The sequence below is a fragment of the Pelophylax lessonae genome, assembly GCF_965119305.1.
Source record: "Pelophylax lessonae genome assembly, contig: HAP1_SCAFFOLD_273, whole genome shotgun sequence".
NCBI lineage: Eukaryota > Metazoa > Chordata > Amphibia > Anura > Ranidae > Pelophylax > Pelophylax lessonae.
The window spans coordinates 82,814-108,872 of record NW_028120067.1 but is presented as its reverse complement, the minus strand read 5'-3'; the positions used below and the strand labels follow the sequence as shown (position 1 = coordinate 108,872).

Sequence of the window (26,059 nt, the reverse complement as noted above, 5' to 3'; positions counted from 1 at the left end):
CATAGTCACCCCTTGAAATAATCCACATTTTGTCATGTTATCTTCCAACCAAAAACGTAAATGTATTTTATGTGATAGACCGGCACAAAATTGTGAACTGGAAGGAAAATGGAAGAAAAATTACAATTGGATTGCTTTCAACATTTTATTAACAAAATTCACAAACCTGAAACAAGAAAACCAAACCACAAAAAGTCACCAGGTACTATTTGAAAATAAATTTTGCTCTTCTTTCCTTTTGGCATGCAAATTTTTCTATCACCTTCTGGTTGAAATCTGGCATCTCTGTCACCAGTCTCTTTTCCATTGACAGCATGGCCAATGCATTCAACCTCTCCTGGGTCATGGTGTTCCTCAGAAAAGTTTTTATTCTTTTCAGAGTTGAGAAGCACCTCTCAGCCTCTGCTGTGGTCATGGGTGTGGTGATGAGAATCTTCAGGAGAGTGACAGTCTCTCCAAAGACTTCTTTAAGATTGTTCTCCACAAGCAGCTGGAATAGGTCCACAGCACCATGGCAGGTTCGAAATTCCTCCTTGGAGTAGATGAGACTAAGCTCTGTTCTTAACTTACTCCCATCGAGTACAGGATAGGTCTTCACAGTTGTGCTCAGTGCCTCCTTTGGAAATTCCCTTGCATACTGTTTAAACTTGTTCGCTTGAAGCAGGGTGGCACTAACCAGGTGGTTTGTGAAGGAGAAGCGCTCCATGGTGTGTAGGAGGATGGTATCACAGACCTATCGAGAATGATAAAAACAAAAATGATATACTGGTGACATGTCAATGTCATGCGTTAGCTCCCTGAGCATCAGAAATGCATGAAGCTTAACATATGTACTCAGAATGTCTTGGGCATTTGTATGGGATGCTGAGAAATTATGATTTCAAAAAGCACTTGTTAAAATGTTCAGGTTTAGGTTATTATAAAGTAAGATCATTTTCAGTGTTTTTGAATCCAGAATTTCTCAGAACTCCATACACATGAACAGGACATTCTAAGTACATTTTTATGAGTTGTATGCATTTCTGATGGTCTGGGAGCTATGAAGGCTGTAATACCAATGTTGTCCACTAGAGGAAAAAAACAAACAACAAATTCTTATAGATCACATCATTTTTATTGTAAGAAAAATATTTTTCTTTCCAATCTTCATATCTAAAAGAGGGAGCTATCAAAAAAACCCAAATACTTTCTACAAATAAAAACTAACCTCAGTTGCAATAAGTTTATGGGCTTCTGGATCAAGCGAGCACCACCTCTTCGGTTGAGAACCACCTTCACTGATTTGGCCAACCAGGTAATGGAGAGAATCTCTGAAAAATGTAGAAGAAGTAATAATAATTGAAACAACAACAAGGAAAAGGATGAATAAAGCTGCTACCTGATCTTCTGTATGCTCTGCTGGAACTGCTGGATGCTCCCCTTAATGTGGACTGAATCTATGTCCTTCCGCTGGAGTTTGGCATAGAGGAAGTCCACATGTGGCATGATGTTGTGGAAAAGGGTCAGAAAAAATCTAAAATCCTGATCCTCCAGCAGCATGGCAAAGCCTCTTGCCTCTCTGGTGGTAGTTAGGTCAAAGTCCCCTGAATCCTGTATTGTTTTAAAACAGCGAATGAGGTCCTCTCTGTGCTCAAACACTGTATTGACGGCACGGCTGTGGAAGTTCCATCTGACGCTGCTTGATGTTGGTAGTCTATGGGCAACTACTTTATCAAGAACATCTGTGCACTTAGGTGATCTTGAAAAAAAGCTGGCAAACCCTCCAAGGTTAGAAAAAAAATGTCTTACTTTGGATATGCGAGAAGTGGCCTGCTGAATTATTAGATTAAGCTGATGTGCATAGCAGTGGATGTAATGGGCATTTGGGTAAACATCTTGTATCTTCCTCTGAACACCTGCAGTGGCACCCCTCATCACACTAGCTCCATCATAGGCTTGGCAGATGAGTTTACTCTTCTGATCTTCTGGAAGGATGACAGCAAGACGCTCTTGTAGTGCTGTAGCAATGGAATCAGCTGTAGTTGAATGCAGAGAAATAAACTCAAAAAACCTCTCTTGTACGTTGCTTTTGGCATCAATGTAGCGCAGCACAAGCACAAGTTGGCACTGTGTGGCAATATCAGTGGTCTTGTCGGCCTGGATTGACAGAAAATCACTGTTTCGTGCTTCTTGGATAATGTGTTCTTTCACAACAGACAACATACAGTCCAATAGCTCGTTCTGCACGGTTTTCGAAGTTCCCTTAAACACAGTGGCGTTCTCGAGGTGCTCTTTTAAAACTCCATCAAGAGAAGCAACAAAATCGACCAAGCCACGGAATATCCCAGGATTATCTGAAGTCTCACTCTCGTCATGGCCATGCAAAGCCAGTTCAAATGCACCACAGAATTTCACACAGTCTATAATTCTAGACAGGATGTGTCGATTTTTGGTGACTTCCTCATTGTGCCTTCTAATGTCACTCCCATAGCCTTCATCTAGCTGTTCAGCAATGCTATGCCTCCCAAAAAACTGGAGCCTCATAGCATTGTCATGATGGCTTCGGCTACTTTCATGCTGTTTGCACTTTCCAGTGAGCTGCTGTAAGTCGCGAACCCCTGTTGTTGTCCACAACGTTTCAGTTCCAGGACTTTGAAACAACAAACAGGGAAAACAATAGAAGGCATGACTCACATTGCATCCAGCTAGCCAACTCCGTCTCTCATAACAAGTGGTGGAAAAGCACCGAGTGTAAGCTCGACCACGATCACTTGACTGTTGCTTAATTTCCAAGTTGGGCCGATCTGGTCCAAGCTCCTTTATCTTCTTTTTCTCTTCATCTGAACGCCTTGTGAAGGGGTTTTGTTTTAAAGATAAAACTGAATTTTCTTTCATGGTTAACAAATTTGCCTCGCTTCCACAATGATCAGTACCTAGGAGTCAAATGAGAATATGGGAATGTTTAGAAGAGAGATCGGTATGGCACTGCTCTATGCAAGTGTCTATTTCAGTGGTCTTCAAACTATGGCCCTCCAGTTGTTCTGGAACTACAATTCCCATCATGCCTAGTCATGTCTGTGAATGTCAGTTTTACAATGCCTCATGGGACATGTAGTTCCGCAACAGCTGGAGGGCCATAGTTTGAGGATCCCTGGTCTATTTTATCAAGAGTTATGATAGTTAGGCTAGGAGGTTTGAAGGCTTTTTGCGTGCCACCCTGAAGCCTCGTACACACACAATGAGAATATCGAACAAATGAACCTTATAATTGACTACTTAATGATTTTTACAGTGGTCATTATACAGTGACATGTTGTACTGACTATATGCCAATGATCAGGAGAAGTGGTATTGCTGTGTAAACAAAAGCAAGACAAAGGTGCAGCAGCACATGGAAACTGATAGAGATTGTTGATAATATAAACATTACTCCTGGTGACAACCGAGGATTCCCTCCCACTTCCTGATTGGCTTTGAGGCAGAAATCAAAGAGAAATCTCCCCAATTGGACACAGATCACAAAAAATATCTTATGGGGGTAATAATTATCCCCTACCCTAAAAAAAAAAAAAAAAAAACTACCTTTAGCTCTCCTTTAACCACACCTCAAGAAATGTCATTGAGTCATTGCTGGAGTGTATGTAAAGAGGAAGGAGCTGCAAAGAGGCTACATGAGATCAGCAGGATAAAAGGATGAATCAAAAAATTATTATAATATATATATATATATATATATATATATATATATATATAAAATACAATGTGTACATCTAACCACTCTATCTAGAATATATATATATATATATATATATATATATATATATATATATATATATATATATATATGCAGTGGGTACAGAAAGTATTCAGACCCCCTTAAATTTTTCACTCTTTGTTATATTGCAGCCATTTGCTAAAATCATTTAGGTTCATTCTTCTTCCTCATGAATGTACACATAGCACCCCATACTGACAGAAAAACACAGAATTGTTGACATTGTTGCAGATTTATTAAAAAAGAAAAACTGAAATATCACATGGTCCTAAGTATTCAGACCCTTTGCTCAGTATTTAGTAGAAGCCCCCTTTTGATCTAATACAGCCAGGAGTCTTTTTGGGAAAGATGCAACAAGTCTTTCACACCTGGATTTGGGGATCCTCTGCCATTCCTCCTTGCAGATCCTCTCCAGTTCTGTCAGGTTGGATGGTAAACGTTGGTGGACAGCCATTTTTAGGTCTCTCCAGAGATGCTCAATTGGGTTTAAATCAGGGCTCTGGCTGGGCCATTCAAGAACAGTCACGGAGTTGTTGTGAAGCCACTCCTTCGTTATTTTAGCTGTGTGCTTAGGGTCATTGTCTTGTTGGAAGGTAAACCTTCGGCCCAGTCTGAGGTCCAGAGCACTCTGGAGAAGGTTTTTATCCAGGATATCCCTGTACTTGGCCGCATTCATCTTTCCCTCGATTGCAACCAGTCGTCCTGTCCCTGCAGCTGAAAAACACCCCCACAGCATGATGCTGCCACCACCATGCTTCACTGTTGGGACTGTATTGGACAGGTGATGAGCAGTGCCTGGTTTTCTCCACATATACCGCTTAGAATTAAGGCCAAAAAGTTATATTTTGGTCTCATCAGACCAGAGAATCTTATTTCTCACCATCTTGGAGTCCTTCAGGTGTTTTTTAGCAAACTCCATGCGGGCTTTCATGTGTCTTACACTGAGGAGAGGCTTCCGTCGGGCCACTCTGCCATAAAGCCCCGACTGGTGGAGGACTGCAGTGATGGTTGACTTTCTACAACTTTCTCCCATCTCCTGACTGCATCTCTGGAGCTCAGCCACAGTGATCTTTGGGTTCTTCTTTACCTCTCTCACCAAGGCTCTTCTCCCCCGATAGCTCAGTTTGGCCGGACGGCCAGCTCTAGGAAGGGTTCTGGTCGTCCCAAACGTCTTCCATTTGAGGATTATGGATGCCACTGTGCTCTTAGGAACCTTAAGTGCAGCAGAAATCTTTTTGTAACCTTGGCCAGATCTGTGCCTTGCCACAATTCTGTCTCTGAGCTCTTCAGGCAGTTCCTTTGACCTCATGATTCTCATTTGCTCTGACATGCATTGTGATCTGGAAGGTCTTATATAGTCAGGTGTGTGGCTTTCCTAATCAAGTCCAATCAGTATAATCAAACACAGCTGGACTCAAATGAAGGTGTAGAACCATCTCAAGGATGATCAGAAGAAATGGAAAGCACCCGAGTTAAATATATGAGTGTCACAGCAAAGGGTCTGAATACTTAGGACCATGTGATATTTCAGTTTTTCTTTTTTAATAAATCTGCAACAATGTCAACAATTCTGTGTTTTTCTGTCAGTATGGGGTGCTATGTGTACATTCATGAGGAAGAAGAATGAACCTAAATGATTTTAGCAAATGGCTGCAATATAACAAAGAGTAAAAAATATAAGGGGGTCTGAATACTTTCCGTACCCACTGTATATATATATATATATATATATATACATAATATATATATAGGTTACATATATACATAAGATACTTTATACACAGAATTGGGGGGGGGGGTGTGATTGGAGGTTTCTCATCATGCCGTGCCAAGATATAGATACCGCATACACATAGGATATTGAAAATATGATCATCCTCATCATTGTATTATACACCCATCATCATCATCATCATCTCCATATAATACACCCTTCATCATCATCCTCATCATTGTATTATACACCCATCATCATTATCTCATATAGCGCCTTGTGGGTATATACATTATGCATGGCTGTGTGCAGCCTGACATTACAATACATTGTGCTGCATGCTATTATAACACACGGGGGGATTGCACGCCGCTCAGCATTCCAGCAGATCCATTCCAGCGTTGTATGTAGGAGTAAAAACGCACACATACCTATATATGTACATCTATACATGCATTCACAAATGTAAAAGATCAGTGCTGAGGATGCGGTAACCCTTAGCAACCAAAGCCCTAGCATCCAGTGCTGATGATGCAGTAACCCATAGCAACCAAAGCCCTAGTACGCAGTTCTGAGGATGCACAAGGCACTGAGGCAGCGGCTTCAATCACTTACCTGCTCTCCTGGGCTGGCTGACTCGACTGTGACTCTGTGAGACGTCTTGACCACACGCTGCTCCTCCTCGCTCTGACGGCGGGCGGGAACTGGGACGCATGCACCGCCCCCACGATGACATCAGCCGGGATGTCCTGAATGATTGGTCCAGGCTGGAGTCTGGACCAATCACAGGACTACAAGTGTAGAAGTGGGGAGTGTCGGGCGCATTGCTCTGCACCCCGATGACACCCAGAAGGCCGCCAATCGGCGCCTCTGCTGTCAGCACGTGGGATGCCAAACCCTTCCCCCACCATAGCCAGCAATAGGTCCGGCGCCCCTAGTGGGCTTTAAATGGTAATTTTTTTTCTTTGAAGATGCTGGTTGGGGGGGGGGGGCGCCCCTGCGCCCCCTATCAACCGGCCGCCACTGGCTAAGAACGTTGTATTCTGTGGCGGAAGGTACATTAGGCATTCACAGGATACAGACGTAAGTGTCGCCCATTCCAGGCCCCAAAAATGAGCCCACATGCGTTTACCTGACAGCTAAGAACGTTGTATTCTGTGGCCGGTGGTACATTAGGCATTGACAGGAAAAATAATTGTCGGCCATGAAAGGCCCCAAAAATTAGACATTCAATGGACATGAAATGCCTTTTATGCCGCTGTATTTACCGAAGACAAGGACCATGAATTGTTGTGGGTGGATAGCGGTCTGGCGGACATTTGTGGTCTGTCATGAGGAATTTTAATCAAACATGGTCTACTGGTCACATGTGTTGAATTCCTATGAGATCCATGCCTCATTCATTTTTATAAATGTGAGGTAGTCAACACTGTCATGAGCTAGGCGAGTGCGCTTATCGGTCACGATCCCCCCTGCTACGCTAAACGTCCTTTCGGACAGGACACTGGACAGTAGGGATGCACAGAATATTCGGCGGCCGAACATTATTCGGCCGAAAATAGAAAAAATAGCACTTTCGGTATTCGGCCGAATAAGTCAAAAGGCCGAATAATTTTGTGCCGAACAATAGGGCTGACTGATAGTCGATATGATATCGACTATCGTTCTGTGGCCGTAGGCGATATTCATATCGCGGAGGTCACGATATTTACAGGGGGAAGGGACTCGGAGGAGGACAGGAGGACTCACAGACTTCCGTGAAGCCGGGACACTTCAGCGGTGAGCATACATCCATTACTCACTCGTGCACTGCAGCCCGCCCCACACATTCAGTGAGTCTTACTCTCCTCCCTAGTTTTTTCAATGGCACATTCAGGAAGCCAATCACGCCGTGATTAGCTGCACAGCGAACCAATCACGCGTGCCTGCATACCTGATTGGTTCCGCTGTGCCGCTACTCATGGCGTGATTGGCTTCCTGAATGTGCCATTGAAAAAACTAGGGAGGAGAGTAAGACTCACTGAATGTGTGGGGCGGGCTGCAGTGCACGAGTGAGTAATGTATGTATGCGGCTGTGCTCCTTTCCAGGCTCCTACTAGTCAACCTCCAGCCTCCTACTACCACCACTATGAGAGACTGTCACTATAATCTGATCGAGTCCACACTGACACTGACTGACTGTCACTGAGTAATTGATGTTACCACATTAACCCTGACCTGCCCAGTGCCCTGTATCTGCAATTAAAATTTACAAGGCTGCCTGCATGCTTCCTGATTTCCATTCCCAGCATCCTTCCCAATCCCTACAGTGTCACTAACATTAACCCTATGGTAAAAGGCTGCAGTGTGCACTGAATCCCATTCCCTACAGTAACATTTAGGGAGAGAGAGAGACATGAGAGGACAAGAGAGAGAGAGAGAGAGAGACATGAGAGGACAAGAGAGAGAGAGTGAGAGGACAAGAGAGAGAGAGACACAAGAGGACAAGAGAGAGGACAAAAAATTGGCAAAATAAATGGAAAAAATGCGAAACACCGCGTTCGGTATTCGGCCTTCGGCCAAACATTTCATTATTATTCGGCTTCGGCCAAGAATTTCATTTCGGTGCATCCCTACTGGACAGGGGGGCAAGCCAACAGTTCCATTGCAAATTGTGCAAGCTCTTGCCAGAGGTCAAGCCTGCTCACCCAGTAGTCCAGGGGTTCATCACTCCTCAGAGCATCCACATTGGCCGTTAACCAGATGTAGTCGGACACCTGTTGATCTAGGCATTCCCTGATGCTGGATCCGGAGTACAGCTGTCGATGGGTCGGCTGAAAGAATGATCTCATATCTAAAGTGACCAACACATCTTCAAAATGCCCTCTTCTTGCAGCCGCTGTTGGGTTGGTACCCGGAACGGTTTCTCTGTGAGTGGAAATTCCTCTGCCAGCAAACGCAAAATCAGAATGCAGCATTTCTCGAAGCAAGGCCTGGAAGTGCTGCGTTCTGATCGCCCTCTGAGATGGTGGAAACATTTCCGTCATTTTTTGTTTGTACCGGGGGTCTAAGTACGTTGCCACCCAGTACTGGTCCTTGCCCTTAATGCTTTTTATATGGGGGTCCCCCCTTAAAACACTGGAGCATGAAGGCCCCCATTTGCACTAAACTGGAATCGGTTTAGTGGCCTGGCTCCAGCTCATCATCCAGGATAATGTCATCCTTGTTCTCCTCCCCCATCCACGGACAACACCAGGGATCCCAGAAAGGTTTAAAGCATGTTCTTCTTGCTCCCCCTCATCCACCCCGGCACCTTCCTCCTCTGACTCCTCTTCAGACTCCTGTTGTTGACTTGTCTCAGATGGAGTAGCACCCCCTGGGATTTCATCCAACATTGCAACTTGCTCATCTTCCTGCTCTTGCTCCACGATGGCTTGATCAATGACACGACACAATGCACGCTCCAGAAAGAAGTCGTAAGGTACGATATCACTGATCAGTTTGGTGATCTCATTGAATGGCCGCAGGAGTCTGCATGCGTCGCACATGAGCAGCCACTGGCACGGTGAAAAAAACCCAAGCTCCCCAGAACCTGTCCTGCCGCAGAGTTCGTACAGGTAGTCGTTACCTGCATGTTTCTGCTGGAGCAGCCTATCAAGCATATGCAACGTTGAGTTCCATCATGTCAGGCAGTCACAAATAAGACGAAGGGCAGGTTGTGTCGCCGCTGAATGTCAGCAAGGCGAGCAATGGCTGTGTAATATCTTCTGAAATGGCCCAAGATTTTCCTGGCCTGCCGCAAGACGTCCTGGACCCCAGGGTATTTGGCAACGAATCGCTGCACCACCAAGTTCAGGACGTGTGCCATGCATGGCATGTGTGTAATTTTGCCTTGTTTCAGCGCGCTCAGCAGATTGGCACCGTTGTCGCACACCACTTTACCAACTGTCAAATTGAGCGGTGTCAGCCACTGATCTGCCTGTGAACGCAAAGCTGAAAGTAGTGCAGGACCAGTGTGGCTCTTGCCTTCCAGGCACAACAGACGCAGCACAGCATGGCAACGTCTCACCTTGCATGTGGAATAGATTCTGGGGATCTTGGGCGGCGCATCGGAAGAGATGGTAGCAGCGGAAAAGGAGGAGTCAGCCAAGGAGGAGAGGGAGGATGGAGAAGGGGGAGGAGAAGAAGAGGCAGGCCTGCATGCAATCCGTGGCGGTAAAACCAAATCTACACGGGTGCCACGGGTTACATGCTTGACGGCCGACAGAAGGTTTACCCAGTGGGCAGTAAAAGTTATATAGCTTCCCTGCCCGTGTTTGCTAGACCATGTGTCTGTGGTCAGATGTATCTTGGCACTGACACTGTGTGCCAGAGATACTGTATATTCACTTGCTGCTGAACATGGCCATACAGCTCTGGAATGCCCTTCTGCGAGAAACATTTCCTTCCTGGGACCTTCCATTGTTGTGTTCCAATGGCCACAAATTTCCGAAAGGCCTCTGAGTCCACCAGTTGATATGGCAGTAGTTGGCGGGCTATCAGTTCCGACAAGCCAGCAGTCAACCGTTGAGCAAGAGGGTTATCCGGCATCATCATTTTTTTTTAAGCTCCAACATTTGGGCCACGGAAGCCTTCCTTTTTCCAGAACAACGGGAGGACGGCATGATGGAAGGTGGAGTGGAGGACAATTGTGAGGAGAGAGGAGAAGGAGAAGAGGCTGGACGGTGAGAGCCTGGAGTGTGGCTTTGTGGGTTCTGGTGGCGTTGCTCCCACTGGGCTCGTGATGGGTATCCAGGTGCCTTCTTAAGGCAGTCGTCCCTAGGTGAGTGTTGGGCTTACCGCGATTTATGTGTTGACTGCAAAGGCTGCAGATGGCAACACTATTGTCAGCAGCAGACACATTAAAAAAATCCAACACTGCAGAGCAATGTGCCGGCGTCTTGGGAGCGCCAGATGTGACTGTACATGGTTGATGGCTCGCTCCCGATACATTAGCAGTCTGCTTTGTCCCTCCTGTGCAATGTACATTCGGCCTGCTTCTCCTCCCTATCTGCTGGTCCATCTCTCCCTCTGAACTCCCCTCCTCTTCCTTTCTTGTGGGCACCCACGTGACGTCCATAGACAATTCATCATCGACGTCACATTCCCCACCACTAACATTTGAGATCTTGGAGTAGGCAGCAACAGCGGGACCAACCTCTTTGGGCTAATCTGGGTACAGTCATCAGACTGCTGAGTGGCGGCTGTTGCTACCTCCTCTTCCTGATTCGATGCCAAGAATGGCTGCGCATCGCAAATGTCTTGTGATGGATCAGAAAATAATTCCAGTGACTCAAGCGGAAGGTATATGGTGGTGGTGGTGTCTTTGGTGGCGCACACAGCAGAGAGTGAAGAGGGTGCAGATAGAGAGGATGAGAAGGGTGCAGAAGAGGAAAGCTGAGTGAGCCACTCAAACAAGTCTGGTGCGTCCTTTGACGCAATTGAACGCACCTTCTGAAACTTCACACTTTGGCTCCGGCCTACTGCTTCTGCCCTACCCCTACCACCCCTGCGTAAGGGCCTGCCTCTTCCTCTGCCTGCATTTTAAATTACCCTGTGACAAAAGTCTCTAGAGAAGCGCAGTATATGTGGAAGAAGATATATAAATACCCCAATAAAACTTGATAAGAGAACTCACTTAAAACATACACATCAATAATAAATATCAAAAAATGTGACATCAAAATAATAGTGATGTGATAAAGTGCATATGTGTCACAGTCACAGCTTTTATTTACACAATCATATATTGCTATTCCTTCACTGTGCATTTATTTATTATTTTCACTTTGGATCATATCTTATTGGTGACTTTGTTTAGTCTACCACCACTTGGCACTTTCATTCACTGTCACTTTTCCTTCACAGTGACGTTTGTTCGCTATTATTGGTTATAGCTTTTTGCTGCTACTTATTGGAGTCTGTTCTCACATATTTATGCATTTTTATGCACTTTTGGCACATATGCACTTTATCACATTACTTATTTTGATGTCACAATTTTTGATATTTATTATTGATGTGTATATTTTAAGTGAGTTCTCTTATCAAGTTTTATTGGGGGATCAATTGCACGATGATTTTATTGCCTTTTATCTATTTATGTATGTGGTGACACTATACAGAATTGGCTGCTAATTCCTTTAATTCCCTATCTTGACTCTTTATCTATCACTCAGTTTTTATCTATAACATCTGGCATATGATCAAGCGCATAGGTTCTTTTTATTCTCACTCCTGCATATAAATACCCCGCTTCAATCTGTGGTATTGGGGGGGGCACTGATTTATCACACCAGTTCTACAAAAAATTGGCCAGTAACTGTTGTCACTGTGTGTTAACGCAGCAAAAGAGGCAATATTTTTGCAGGACACAAATACACTGTTCTAAAAGTATATTGTTAGATAACACCCCGCTTCAATCTATGGTTTAGGGGGGGTCACTGGTCTATTGCGCCAGTTATAATACTTGTCACTCTTTGTAGTTGTAGTATCGCTGCAGAAACGCTCACCACACCAGTCACAATGCTGCACAGTGCACAATGCAAATCCACTATAATATGCTTTCTATATTAGAATAAAGAATTCTCCTCTCCTCTCTGGTCAGATCTGTGTTTTATTAATAGAGATAAGAGTAATATCATGTGACAAGCGAGAGAAAGCAAGGTGGCAGCATTGGGTCTGGGTAAAGAGTGGGGGACAGAAGCATCGAATAAGGGTTGTGAGGAGTTGAGATCTGCAATGTTGAATAAGGGAATGAGGAGTGGGGGACAACAGTGTTAGATGGGGGGTGAGGAGCGGGGAACAGCAGTGTTAGATGGGGGGGTGAGGAGCGGGGAACAGCGGTGTTAGATGGGGGGTGAGGAGTGGGGTACAGCAGTGTTAGACGGGGGGGGGGGGGGGGGGGGTGAGGAGCGGGGGACAGTGGTGTCAGATGGGGGGTGAGGAGCGGGGGACAGTGGTGTCAGATGGGGGGGTGAGGAGCGGGAACAGCGGTGTCAGATGGGGGCAGGTAGCCATGTCTGGTATCTTCTGACACATGCAGAGTATAGATGGCACAGACATGGTGGGGTTCCTGGTCATCCTGTATATACAGATCTGGGGGCCCAGTTGGTGTTGGGGCAGAGGACGGGATTAATGTTAGTAGTGATGAGGGAGGAAAGCTGCTGAATATTTCCAGGGGTGAGTGTCGGGGTCACCCTAAGCTCTGCCTCTTCCCCAGATAGATTATGAGTACCTCGGCTCTGCCTGGTGAGGGCGCTACAGGAGAGCTGGAGGAAGTTTTGCTGCTCATCCTACTTATGTGATTTCACCGGGGGACTGCAATCTGATTCTCAGTGTTATGCGTTCCTCTGTTTCTGTTCCTCCAGCATAAAAACAGAAGGAGAACATTTTCTTTATGTAATTAAAGATTATATATAGAAAATAATATCTTATTACCTCCTCTGCTGCCACTTCTCCTCTCTTCTTCCTCCCGACTCGCCTCTTTCCTTTCTATATCTGACATCACTTCCTCTGTGGACCTACATCACTTCCTGTCAGTGTCACTTCCTGTCTTTACCTCATCACTTCCTGTTTGTGCATTCCATCTGAGAGAAGTCAGGTCACCACCTTGTGGACCATATTGGGATTTTTGTACTTAGCGTACTTACGGTGACTGTAGGCGTATTTGTTCCTCGCAGCAAAACAGTTGAGTACTCTCGGTGATGTTTTGGTTATTTGCTCTAACAGGTAACTTTTCAGGACTGGCCTTCAGGGTGTTCTCCCTTCATCTTCTTCCGAACAGTATCAGTATTTCTTGCTAGAAAACTACTTAGAACCCCCAAACATTATACATTTTATTTAGCGGAGACCCAAGAGAAAGAAATGGGGAAAGTTGCAATTTTTTATGTCACATGGTATTTGCGCAGCGATTTTGCAAACTCAATTTTTGGTTGGAAAATATATTTTAATTAATTAAAAAAACACAATACCCCTAAACCTCAATTTTTTTTTGTATAATGTGAAAGATGATGTTATGCCGAGTAAATAGATACCTAACATGTCATGCTTTAAAATTGCGTACACTCGTATGTGTTAACATACGTAACGTATGTGTTCGCTTCTACGTGCGAGCACGGAGGGACGGGGCTCTTTACATTTTTCTTTTCTTATTTATTTTTTATTTTTTTACTGTTTATCTTTACTCTATCCCTTTTTTTTTTTCCATCACTTTTATTCCTAATACAAGGATTGTAAACATCTCTTGTAATAGAAATAAGGATGACAGGTCCTCTTTATGGGTGTCAAAAAGACCCCAAATCTCTTCTTTAACTTTAAAAGCAAAAAGAAAAAAAGATTTACTTCTAGCCTGGATCAGAACTGACGTCATGATGTCACTCCGTTCCTCCAAGGCCATTGGGGTGATCAAAGAGTATCTACACTTTGATCGTCTATGGCAGCAGCCAGCCACACCATCTGATCGTTTCTTAGGCGAACCGATGAAAACGGTAAGCCCAAACACCGGTGAGCGGCAGAAGAGGGGGGTATGTCCCTTCCCGCTGCTTCAGAAAGCTCATAAGCCGCTCAGAATGGTTTCATGAGAAAGCCAGCCACTGGCTTGAAAAAACGATTCTGGGGTTATGGCATATAGCTTTGGCCATAACCCCAGTAAACCACAATGTATATATATATACGTATTGTGGTCAGCAAGTATTAGTTCGTTGTTCCCAAAAAATGCGTATTCAGGTTGGGGAGCGCCTGTAGATGAAAACTAACTGTGCAGATTTGAATAAACTTGAATAATTCCCATCCTACCTGGTGTAGGCCATTTATGTACCTACCAGAGCCTAGCCCAAAAACACCCCCTGAGATGGCGTCCTCCCCAACCTGCCTTGTTGCTAGGTTGTTGCTAAGATAATCCCTGCCATTACTGCTTACCCTCACTATTACAAGAGGGAGGTCTCTACGATGCAAATCCTGCAACTGTGTGATCCAACTTCCTTTTCGTAGAAGCTCTGAGCTCAGAGCTGCTGTGACGGAGGAGATGGCAAATTGCGCTTGAACCTGAATCATAGATGGCCCCATTTTTCCCAACTGACGAGGCCCTTTCTCCTCCGATTGGCCAGAGTATGCCCCCTCCCCAAAGTCTGAAGCACAGTAAACTGACTCATTGTTTAGAAAGTATGGAGACCCCCTGATCTAGAAGAACACTACTATGAGCTCCAGAAATCTCATGCAGAAGCAAAAAGTTGGGTGACCCTTGGACTGAGGAGCCTGAGCCTAGGAACAGAGAGTTTTAAGATTCTCTTGGGGAAGAAAAACTCTTGCTTGAGCTGTGTTTAGAATGAGTCTCCGATATTGTAAGTGATGAGTTGGTTCCAGTATTGAGTTCTGAAGGTTCAGGACCAGTTGAACCTTTGCAATGTCAGGACAGTTCTAGCTATGCTTTCAGCCAGAACCTAAGCTAATGGAGGTGTTCCAGATATCCCACAATGGGGATACCCTGGGAGCACAGCAAGGCTAGCCCTGGGGGCCAGCGCCTTGGTGAACACTCAAAGTGCAGAAGAGATGATGAACAAGAGAAGCTGAAGGCCCACAGCAAAGGGGAAGAATTGCTGGTGCGTCAGAAAAACAGGAACATTCAAGTATCCATCCTTGATGTCCACAGAGTTTAGAAAGTCTCATTGATTATATAGGTATAGGCAGGAACTGTTAGATAAGCGAAATTCTGTATATGATATTGTGCTGACTCTGTATCCCGTTCTATTTCTTCTGGGGTACGTAGATTCTCCACATTGGATCATGACCAGGTAGAGGCTATTATGAGATCACTATTTTTACAGTGAGGAAAAAAGTATTTGGTCCCCTGCTGATTTTGTACATTTGTCCAGTGACAAAAAAATGATCAGTCTAAAATTTTAATGGTCGGTTTATTTTACCAGTGAGAGACAGAATAACAACAAAGATATCTAGAAAAATGCATTTCAAAAAAGTTATAAATTGATTTGCATTTTAATGAGTGATATACTGTAAGTATTTGACCCCTTTGCAAAACATGACTTGGTACTTGGTGGCAAAACCCTTGTTGGCAATCACAGAGGTCAGACGTTTCTTGTAGTTGGCCACCAGGTTTGCAAACATCTTAGGAGGGATTTTGTCCCACTCCTCTTTGCAGATCCTCTCCAAGTCATTAAGGTTTCGAGGCTGACGTTTGGTAACTTGAACCTTCAGCTCCCTCCATATATTTTCTATGGGATTAAGATCTGGAGACTGGCTAGGCCACTCCAGGACCTTAATGTGCTTTTTGAGCCACTCCTTTGTTGCCTTGGCCGTGTGTTTTGGGTCATTCTTATGCTGGAAGACCCATCCATGACCCATTCTCAATGCCCTGGCTGAGGGAAGGAGGTTCTCACCCAAGATGTGATGGTACATGGCCCTTTGATGCGATGAAGTGTCCTGTCCCCTTAGCAGAAAAACAACCCCAAAGCATAATGTGTCCACCTCCCTGTTTGACGGTGTGAATGGTGTTCCTGGGGTCATAGGCAGCATTCCTCCTCCTCTGACATGGTGAGTTGAGTTGATGCCAAAGAGTTTGATTTTGGTCTCATCTGACCACAAATCTTTCACCCAGTTCTCCTCTGAATTGTTCATTAGCAAACTTCAATTAACACAGGGGTTCTGGCTTGTAGGATAGCTGGAGGAATCCTAGTAGTGTGTGGTAATTCCTAGACTGTTCCCCAACCCTTAGAGTGCACCAGATTGTATGTATGATTTGTATCTGCCTGTGTGTGGTCAGCCAGCTGGATTGGAGTGGAGTCTCCCTCTAGTGGTGACCAAAGGCAGTGCAGGCTGTGAAAGTATCGCAGCCAATCTAATTACTCAGTAGGAATTTTCTTTATTCTGTCATCCCCTTATACTCCCCAGTCACGGTTTACCACGTCTCGGTTAGCTAGTCGCTGTGGGCGTGGTCAAATCGTGACACGCTGTACCCAAATAAAATTGATGTCCTTTTTCCCCACAAATAGAGCGTTCTTTTGGTGGTATTTGATCACCTCTGTGATTTTCATTTTTTATGCTATAAACCGAGAAAAAAAAGATGATTTTGACAAAAAAAAACAATATTTTTTCATTTCTGCCATAAAACATTCAATAAAAAAAATGTAAAAAAATCTAATTTCTTCATCAATTTAGGCCAATTTGTATTCTGCTACATATTTTTGGTAAAAGAAAATCCCAATAAGTGTTTATTCATTTGTTTGCGCAAAAGTTATATCCTCTACAAACTATGGGATATTTTTATAGAATTTTATCTTTTTAATATTTTCTAGTAATGGCGGCGATCAGCGACTTATAGCGGGACTGCGACATTGCGGTGGACAAATTGCACAGCTAACTGATGCTTTTTTTGGGACCAGTGCCACCAATACAGTGATCAGTGTTAAAAAAAAATATGCACTGTTACTGTACTAATGACAATGGCAGGGAAGGAGGTTAACATCAGGGGGGTGGGGTCAAAGGGTTAAATGTGTTCCTAGGGAGTGCTTACTCATTGTGGGGGAGGTGCTTTAACTGTGGGAATGTAGAGATCCGTGTTCCTGCCTAGCAGAAACACACAGGAAGCTCGGGTTGCCACCTTTTCTTCAAGCCAAACCCGAACACTTTAGCCACGCACTGCAAAATCTTATTTTTAAAGAGGAACCCTGTGCACTCTGATGTAAAGGGGAACTCTAACGTAAGGGGGTTTCTACTCACCAAACCTCCCACTTACATGAGAGTCTCCAGCATTTCCCCTTTCATTTGGGTTCCCAAAGCCCCCCTTACATCAGAGTCCACAGAGCACCTCTTAAATCTTACCTTAGTGTACTTACTCACTTGGAGGCATCAGAGAGAATGGAGAGAGGGCAGAGACTTCAATCATAGACATTGGATGGTGAGCTCACTCTACCGAGGATGGAGGTTTAGGCATCAAAGCCTTTAATCCACCCTGTATCTGCCGGTTGCTGAGCTTAAAACTTCCAGCCCACACATCCCTTTCCTGAAGCACAGAACGCCAGGGATTGGAGTGTGGGTGGGCAGACAGAGGGGTAGGGGTGGGAGGAAGAGGAGTAGATCAAGCCCTTTCTTCTCTCCTGTCTGTGTATGGGGGTAGGGCCGGTGTGTACATGTATGCACTCAGTGGTTGTGGTACTTGGTTATTCCGGGAGCCACAGTCCATTCTGAATATTGTGTCTGGATTTCAGGTGGCCTGAAACCCAAACACATGACTCAAAACCTGAACTGTCCAGGTGAATCCTAGATAGGTGGTAACCCTACAGGAAGCACCAGCAAAGTGTAGTATCCTATTTAAAGGGTTTTAATAGTGATGGATTAAAAACACTCACATGAGGTAAAATATACAAGTGCTTATCTGGTGTCAGAGTCTATGGATCCTCTTAGAACCATTCTGCAGGACCGCTGTCCTCTGTTCCGGCTGCTGGGCACAGAGATGGCTGGCTCGGGAGCCTGGAGGAGCCCCAAGAAGCCATGCTAACCAGTGTGGAAGGCACAGGGAATGTGCCAGCACTGGAAGGATAGGAGGTACCAGACGAGAAGAGAAGCAAGGCTTTCCTCTTGGTCTATACAGAGCCAGTCACAAGGACAGCAGCCTTAGGTGGTCCCGTGCATTCCTTTATTGTACCCCCATAACCAAAGACCAGTGACATTTTATGAATTACCCTCTACCCTGATGATTGGTAGTTTTAGATATTTATGTGAATATTACGTGTGAAACGCGTCCACCTTTCTGTATCCCGTATTGACTGTCTGCAATAAATATCATCGCTATAACCTGTTGGAGTGCCACCATTTTCATTGGTTTTATGCCCCATATATTGTCAGGATTGACCATTAATTATCCCATGTATTGTCCGGATTGCCCACCTGTTGCCCCATGTTTTGTCTTAATTGCTCACTTGTTGCCCCATGTCTTGTCATGGTTTCCCGCCTGTTGCCTCATGTGGGGAGGGATCAGTAAAGGTAGACAGTTGACTCATGATTTTACCACCCCCTAAGCTTAAATTGCAGTCGGATGGGGCGGTACACATGGCACTGCAATTTGCGGCTGCTGCAAACCTCACACCCCCCGGTCACATTGGGCAATGCTAGTCAACTGAATGGGGTTGTTCTGCAACAGCCCTGATGCATACAGTTGCGGCATACTGGCGTGGACTTTACAGGGTTAACATAAGGGCTCCCAGCTGCCTGCCAAACCCACAGTGGGTCAGAGGGCGATGCGGGTGTAAACTAACCCCGAGTGGACTGTGGTGGTTTCACATTTTTTTATGGCCTAAACAGTTCCACCCGTTACAATCCAGCGTATTCTGATGTTTCATTATATTTCCTTTATTTGTAAACTTTCCCGCACTCTGAGCATGAAATAGGACACTCGCCCGTATGAACTTTCTGGTTTCTAAGAAATAAACCTTTGTTTGGAAGACATTTCCCACACTCGTAACATTAAAAAGGGCGCTCACCTGTGTGTAAGTAGGTGTTCTTTCTTAGTTAAACATTTCCCGCACTCTGCACAAGATTAGAGACGCTCACCTTTAGGAACTTTCCGGTGTTTAACAAGTAAACATTTGAGTGCAAAACATTTCCCGCACTCTGAACATGAATAGGGAAGCTCACCAGTGTGTATTCTCTAAAGGCTAAGAAAGTTTCCTTTATTATTAAAACATTTCCCGCACTCTGAACATGAATAGGGAGGCTTAACTGTGTGTATTCTCTGCTGTTTAAGAAGGTTTCCTTATATGATTAAAACATTTCCCACACTCTTGTTAAAGAAATTATGAATGTTTCATAATTATTATGTGTGTTATAATCATTTATGTATACATATATAGAGTATACCTAGAAACTGCATTTCTTCAGCAGATTCTGCTAATAATTTAAACAGTGGCTACTGCATATCCTGTCATATGTTCTTTGTTAAAGTTTTCACATTTACAAAGACTTACTACATTGCCTGACTCCGTATATCCTGTACAGATGTTTGTAGATGAAGAAGAATACAATAGACTACTGTTCAACCCCCCTCCTTAGGATATATTAAAGGCGGTATAGGCCATCATTCATTGTCCAAAGGAATAAGGATAGGAACCACGTATGCAAACCAGACGGGTTATAGAAGCTCACAGAAGTATGTCGATATAACCTATCTCCTCGTATACAAGTATTCAATGAATTCTTCTTTGAATCAGCTTGTGGTCTAAAGGTAAATTCCTTGACAACTCTGAAAATTAACAGGGAAGCTCACCCCTGTGCATTTTCTGATGGCTAAGAGGGCTTACTTCATGAGTAAAACATTTCCCGCACTCTGAACATGAATATGGAATCTCCCCTGTGTGTATTCTCTGATGCCTAAGAAGATTTCCTTTCTCATTAAAATGTTTCCCCCACACTCCGAACATGAATAGGGACGCTCACCTGTGTGTATTCTCTGATGGCTAAGAAGGAATCCTCTATGAGTAAAACATTTCCCACACGCTGAACATGAATAGGGACGCTCCCCTGTGTGTATTCTCTGATGGTTAAGAAGGTTTCCTTTATAATTAAAACATTTCCCACACTCTAAAAATGATCAGGGAAGCTCACCCCTGTGGCTAAGAAGGTTTCTTTTGTGATTAGAACATTTCCCACACCTGGCACATGAATAGGGACGTTCAACAGTGTGTATTCTTTTGATGGGTTAGAAGGCTTACTTCATGAGTAAAACATTTCCCGCACTCTGAACATGAATAGGGCGCTCACCTGTGTGTATTCTCTGATGGCTATTTAGGCTTATTTTATGATTAAAACATTTCCCGCACTCTGAACATGAATATGGAAGCTCCCCTGTGTGTATTCTCTGATGGCTAAGAAGGTTTCCTTTTTGAGTAAAACTTTTCCCACACTCTGAACATGAATAGGGACGCTCACCTGTGTGAATTCTCTGGTGCTGAAGAAGGTGTTCTTTTTGACTAAAACATTTCCCGCACTCTAAACATGAATATGGAAGCTCCCCTGTGTGTATTCTCTGATGGCTAAGAAGGGTTCCTTTCTCATTAAAACGTTTCCCGCACTCCAAACATGAATAGGGACGCTCACCTGTGTGTATTCTCTGGTGGTTAAGAAGGCTTCCTTTATCCTTAAAACATTTCCCGCACTCTGAACATGAATAGGGACGCTCATCCGTGTGTATTCTCTGATGCCTAATAAGGACTCCTTTATCATTAAAACATTTCCCGCACTCTGAACATGAATAGGGAAGGTCACCTGTGTGTATTCTCTGATGGCTAAGAAGGCTTCTTTTATGATTAAAACTTTTCCCGCACTCTGAACATGAATAGGGAAGGTCACCTGTGTGAATTCTCTGGTGCTGAAGAAGCCTTACTTTATGATTAAAACATTTCCCGCACTGTAAACATGAATAGGGACGCTCCCCTGTGTGAATTCTCTGGTGCTTTAGAAGGGTTCCTTTTTGGCTAAAATATTTCCCGCACTCTGAACATGAATAGGGAAGATCACCTGTGTGTATTCTGTGGTGCTGAAGAAGGTATCTTTTCTGTTTAAAACATTTCCCGCACTCTGAACATGAATAGGGACGCTCCCCTGTGTGTATTTTCTGATGATTATGAAGGCTTCCTTCATGATTAAAACATTTCCCGCACTGTAAACATGAATAGGGACGCTCCCCTGTGTGAATTCTCTGGTGCTGAAGAAGGCTTGCTTTTTGACTAAAACATTTCCCGCACTCTGAACATGAATAAAGACGCTCATCTGTGTGTTTTCTCTGATGGCTAAGAAGGCTTTTTTTGTGTTTAAAACATTTCCCACACCCTGAACATGACAATGAATTCTCTCCTGTATGACCCCCTTTATGATTTAAAGAAGATTCCCTGAGATTAGATAGTTTCCCGCACCCGCCGGCACTGTCAGATATTAGAGGACTATGTGAAGTATCAGGAGATTCCAATGATCTCCTCCAATGGTGAGGTCTGTCATGTATATTATGAGGAACGGGATTTACTTCTGGAGAAGATGCCATGTCATTATCTTCTGTAGTCACATCTTCCTCCGATGTCCTTCTATTCCCACCACAGAGTCCGTCTGTCAGAAGACAAGAAAAATTACCAAGAGTTTTCCACACTCATATACACTGCGCAACACTTTATAATCAGAGTATAGCATCAAGTCAGGGAAACTCCTGTGATATTCATCTGCTCAGTGAAGTAGCAGAGGGGGTTGTTAATCAGTTTCAGCTGGACAGGGCCGTAGAAGGTCCTTAACCCATCAGCAGGACCGGTATCTGCTCCTTTGTGCAAGGAGGAACAGGATGAGCTCTGCCAGAGCCCTACAAAATGACCTCCAGCAGGACACTGGTGTGAATGTCTCTGACCAAACAATCAGAAACAGACTTCATGAGGGTGGCCCGAGGACCCAACGTCCTCTAGTGGGCGCTGTGCTCACTGCCCGGCATCGTGGAGCTCGATTGGCATTTCCCATTGACCACCAGAATTGGCAGCTCCACCACTGGCACCCTGTGCTTTTCACAGATGAGAGCAGGGTCACCCTGAGCACATGTGACAGACGTGAAAGGGTTTGGAGAAGCTGTGGAGAACATTATGCTGCCTGTAACATCGTTCAGCATGACCGGTTGGGTGGTGGGTCAGTGATGGTCTGGGGAGGCGTATCCATGGAGGGACGCACAGACCTCTACAGGCTAGACAACGGCACCCTGACTGCCATTAGGTATTGGGATGAAATCCTTGGACCCATTGTCAGACCCTACGCTGGTGCAGTGGGTCCTGGGTTCCTCCTGGTGCACGACAATGCCCAGCCTTATGTGGTGAGAGTATGCAGCCAGTTCCTGGAGGATGGATACCATTGAATGGCCCCCACACTCGCCTGACCTGAATCCAATAGAACATCTCTGGGACATTCTGTTTCAGTCCATCTGATGTTTTTCGTTGCCGATACCAATACTTTGGCCATTGAATATCGGTATCGGCTGATATTTTAGTACATTTAAAAAAAAAAAAATGTATTTTAAGCACTTGACAGGTACTCTTTTGGAGGGACCTGAGGGTCTAAAAGACCCCAAACCCCTCCTCTGCACTTAACACCATTCAAAACGACAAGTTTGGATTTTTTGAATGCTGTCATTTTTTGGAATCTGGCGCCGAGTACCCGGAAGTGATGTCATGAATGCGGCTTTGATCAGGTCTTCGGCAGCCATGCAGGCTGGTTGCCTGGGTCTCCCGTTGGGACGGGAGACTCGGGCGAGCCGCAGAAGGCTGTCTTGTAATGAAAGCTGAGTGGCTTCTCAGCCGCATCGGTTGTCATTACAAGACAGCCGACTGTTGGCTATAGACGCCGATACCAGAGTGATGCAGGAATCACTCCGCTCCGGTACATGCACTTTCCCGAAATATCGGCAATATCGGTCACCTTGGTGGCCGATTCCGATATATCGGGGAAAGTGCATACTGGCCCCCGATATATCGGCTACTGATCCTCAAACATCAATCCATATACCCAAACAGTTTTTGTATTTAGTGGCCATCACTCACCTGTGCTGATATCTGGAGAAGATTCCTCCTCTTTAACTTTGTCCATCATCCCAACTTCTTCCCTGAACTGCTGATCACCCCTCACATACGTCTCTTCTTCCTCTTTAACCTCATCTTTTATATCTATCAGATTTTCATTCTAAACAAACAAAATAGCGGGGGATGGTTTCTTTAAACTGTGAGCACAAATAACCTTATACCTAAAAGTGGAATATATTTTCATACAGTCAGATCACTTTTAGGATCTCGACATCCATCTTCACCTACCTGATGATGGTGAGGGATGGTGTGACCTTCCTGTGTGGAATCCCAGGAATACAGAGGACGGGGACATCTCTCTGGTGGGTTCCCATTACTGGATCCATCTGTAGGAAACACACACACTGACTGAATACATTGTTTCTATGTGTTTATCAGATGATGGGGGATCTAGGTGGATCCTCCGTACTGCTCTCTCCTTTACAATAAAGTCTCCTCTTACCCGGTGATGTGAGGGGCAGCTGATTCTCCATCATGATGTCCTTGTAGAGATCCTTGTGTCCTTCTAAGAATCTTCTGAGAATCCTCCTCACCTCTCTGGTCAGGTCTGTGTGTTATTAATAGAGATAAGAGCGATATCATGAGAGAAGCGAGAGAAAGCAAGGTGGCAGCATGGGGTTTGGGTGAAGAGTGGGGGGCAGAAGCATCAAATATGGGGTGTGACGAGTTGAGATCTGCAATGTTAAATAAGGGAATGAGGAGTGGGGGACAACAGTGTTAGATAGGGGGTGTGGAGCGGGGGACAGTGGTGTTAGATGGGGAGTGAGGAGCGGGGGACAGCGGTGTTAGATGGGGGGTGAGGAGCAGGGAACAGCAGTGTTAGATGGGGGGGGGTGAGGAGCAGGGGACAGTGGTGTTAGATAGGGGGTGAGGAGTGGGGGACAGTGGTGTTAGATGGGGGGTGAGGAGTGGGGGACAGCAGTGTTAGATGGGGGGTGAGGAATGGGGGACAGTGGTGTTAGATGGGGGGTGAGGAGCGGGGGACAGCGGTGTTAGATGGGGGCAGGTAGCTGTGTCTGGTGTCTTCTGACACATGCAGAGTATAGATGGCATAGACACGGTGGGGTTCCCGGTCATCCACTATATACAGATCTGGGGACCCAGTTGGTGTTGGGGCAGAGGAAGGGATTAATGTTAGTAGTGACGAGGGAGGAAAGCTGCTGAATATTTCCAGAGGTGAGTGTCGGGGTCACCCTAAGCTCTGCCTCTTCCCCAGATAGATTATGAGTACCTCAGCTCTGCCTGGTGAGGGTGCTACAGGAGAGCTGGAGGAAGTTTTGCTGCTCATCCTACTTATTTGATTTCACCGGGGGACTGCAATCTGATTCTCAGTGTTATGCGTTCCTCTGTTTCTTTCCTCTGGCATAAAAACGGAAGGAGAACATTTTCTTTATGTAATTAAAGATTATAAATAGAAAATAATATCTTATTACCTCCTCTGCTGCCACTTCTCCTCTCTTCTTCCTCGGACAGAAAGTCTCTGTGGAATACAGACAGGAAGTGATGTCAGATACAGACAGGAAGTTCCGGGTGAGAGGTGAGTTGGAAGGAAGTAGAGAGGAGACGTTGTTGGAATAGGCAGCAGAGGAGGTAATAAGATCTTATTTTCTATTAACACCCAGTAACCCCCCGTCATGTTCGTCCTCTTCCTCCATAGTCACTGTGACATCTTTTATCTCCAGCAGATGATGATACACACATAGTGTGGAAACCTAGATTAACCCCTTCAGGGTTAGAACCCACTTTTGTGGCCGGAACATTCCCTTTATTTTGAAGATAAATTCTAGTAATATGTTCCTCTAAACAAACAGCACTGACAATAAATAGACAAGACAATGACCATCCTGACTAGAGATGGGCTCGGGCGTGTTCGAGTTTGCACGTGCCCGATCCCGCCAGGAAGCCGACACTGCACTCCGCTAATCACAGACAGTGAGACATTTCCCGATCCGCAGGTGCACAGATCAGTAAATGTCTCACTGCCTGTGATTAGTGGATTGCAGTGTTGGCTTCCTGGCGGGATCGGGCACGTGCGAACTCGACCACGCCCAAGCCCATCTCTAATCCTGACCATACATTGCCTACAAAGGGCAATTATTACACAACACAGGCAGCCAATGGGCAATCATTACAATATGCAGCCAACACAATGATGGAGTGCAGGGGTCAGGAGTATGGAGCCCCTTACATTGCTGGTCAGGAGGAAGAAAACATTCCCTAGCCTGCCATGAAGAATATGTTCTATCATTGGTGTCAGAGGGAGGAAAATAGTGAGGGCTCTGAGGAAAGTATAGGAGCTACATAGTTACATAGTTAGCGAGGTTGAAAAAAGACATCAGTCCATCCAGTTCAACCTATGATGTGTGTGTGTGTGTGTGTTTTCTGTTAACCGTACATTGTATACCCCTGTATGTTGTACATTGTATACCCCTGTATGTTGTGGTCTTTAAGGTGTCCATCTAATCGTTTTTTGAAACTATCAATGCTCCCTGCAGATATGACTGTTTGCGGAAGAGAATTCCACATCCTTACTGCTCTTACAGTGAAGAACCCTCTGCGTATTTTAAGGTTAAACCGCTTTTCCTCTAGTTTTAGTGAGTGGTCACGTGTCTTATTGTATTCCCTTTCACTGAATAGGTTTTTCCATATGCTAGGGTTGCCAGTACAGTATTTGTACATTGATATCATATCACCCCTCAATCGTCTCTTCTCCAGAGAGAATAAGTTCAGTGCTTGTAGTCTTTCCTCATAGCTGATGTCCTCCATTCCCCTAATTATTTTTGTTGCCCTTCTCTGGACTTTCTCCAGTTCCAGCACATCCTTCCTGAGGACCGGTGCCCAGAACTGGACAGTATACTCCAGATGTGGCCGGACCAGAGTCTTGTAGAGTGGGAGAATAATCTCTTTATTTCTGAAGTGAATCCCCTTTTCCCTTATCTTCTTTCAGGACAGGCATTTCTGAGA

The 26,059-nt window shown here is 44.9% G+C and overlaps 2 protein-coding genes and 1 pseudogene across 3 annotated transcripts in view; 2 read left to right on the top strand and 1 right to left on the bottom strand.

The window, feature by feature from the left end:
- Positions 1–26,059, top strand: part of LOC309543657 (uncharacterized protein) — a gene marked incomplete at its 5' end in the record, with an annotated part of 99,398 nt that overhangs the window by 53,960 nt on the left and 19,379 nt on the right. The gene's annotated exons all lie outside the window — the stretch shown is intronic.
- LOC309543653 (uncharacterized protein) overlaps positions 1–26,059 on the top strand; it is a gene marked incomplete at its 3' end in the record, with an annotated part of 62,139 nt that overhangs the window by 18,577 nt on the left and 17,503 nt on the right. The gene's annotated exons all lie outside the window — the stretch shown is intronic.
- On the bottom strand, positions 206–24,541 carry LOC309543654 (annotated as a pseudogene). Its single transcript has 11 exons — positions 24,529–24,541; positions 23,538–23,642; positions 23,324–23,421; positions 23,057–23,195; positions 20,844–21,263; positions 20,145–20,759; positions 19,762–20,075; positions 19,050–19,109; positions 1,379–2,912; positions 1,208–1,310; positions 206–733 (listed from the first exon to the last, which is right to left on the bottom strand). The product of its transcript is annotated as an uncharacterized misc_RNA (transcript).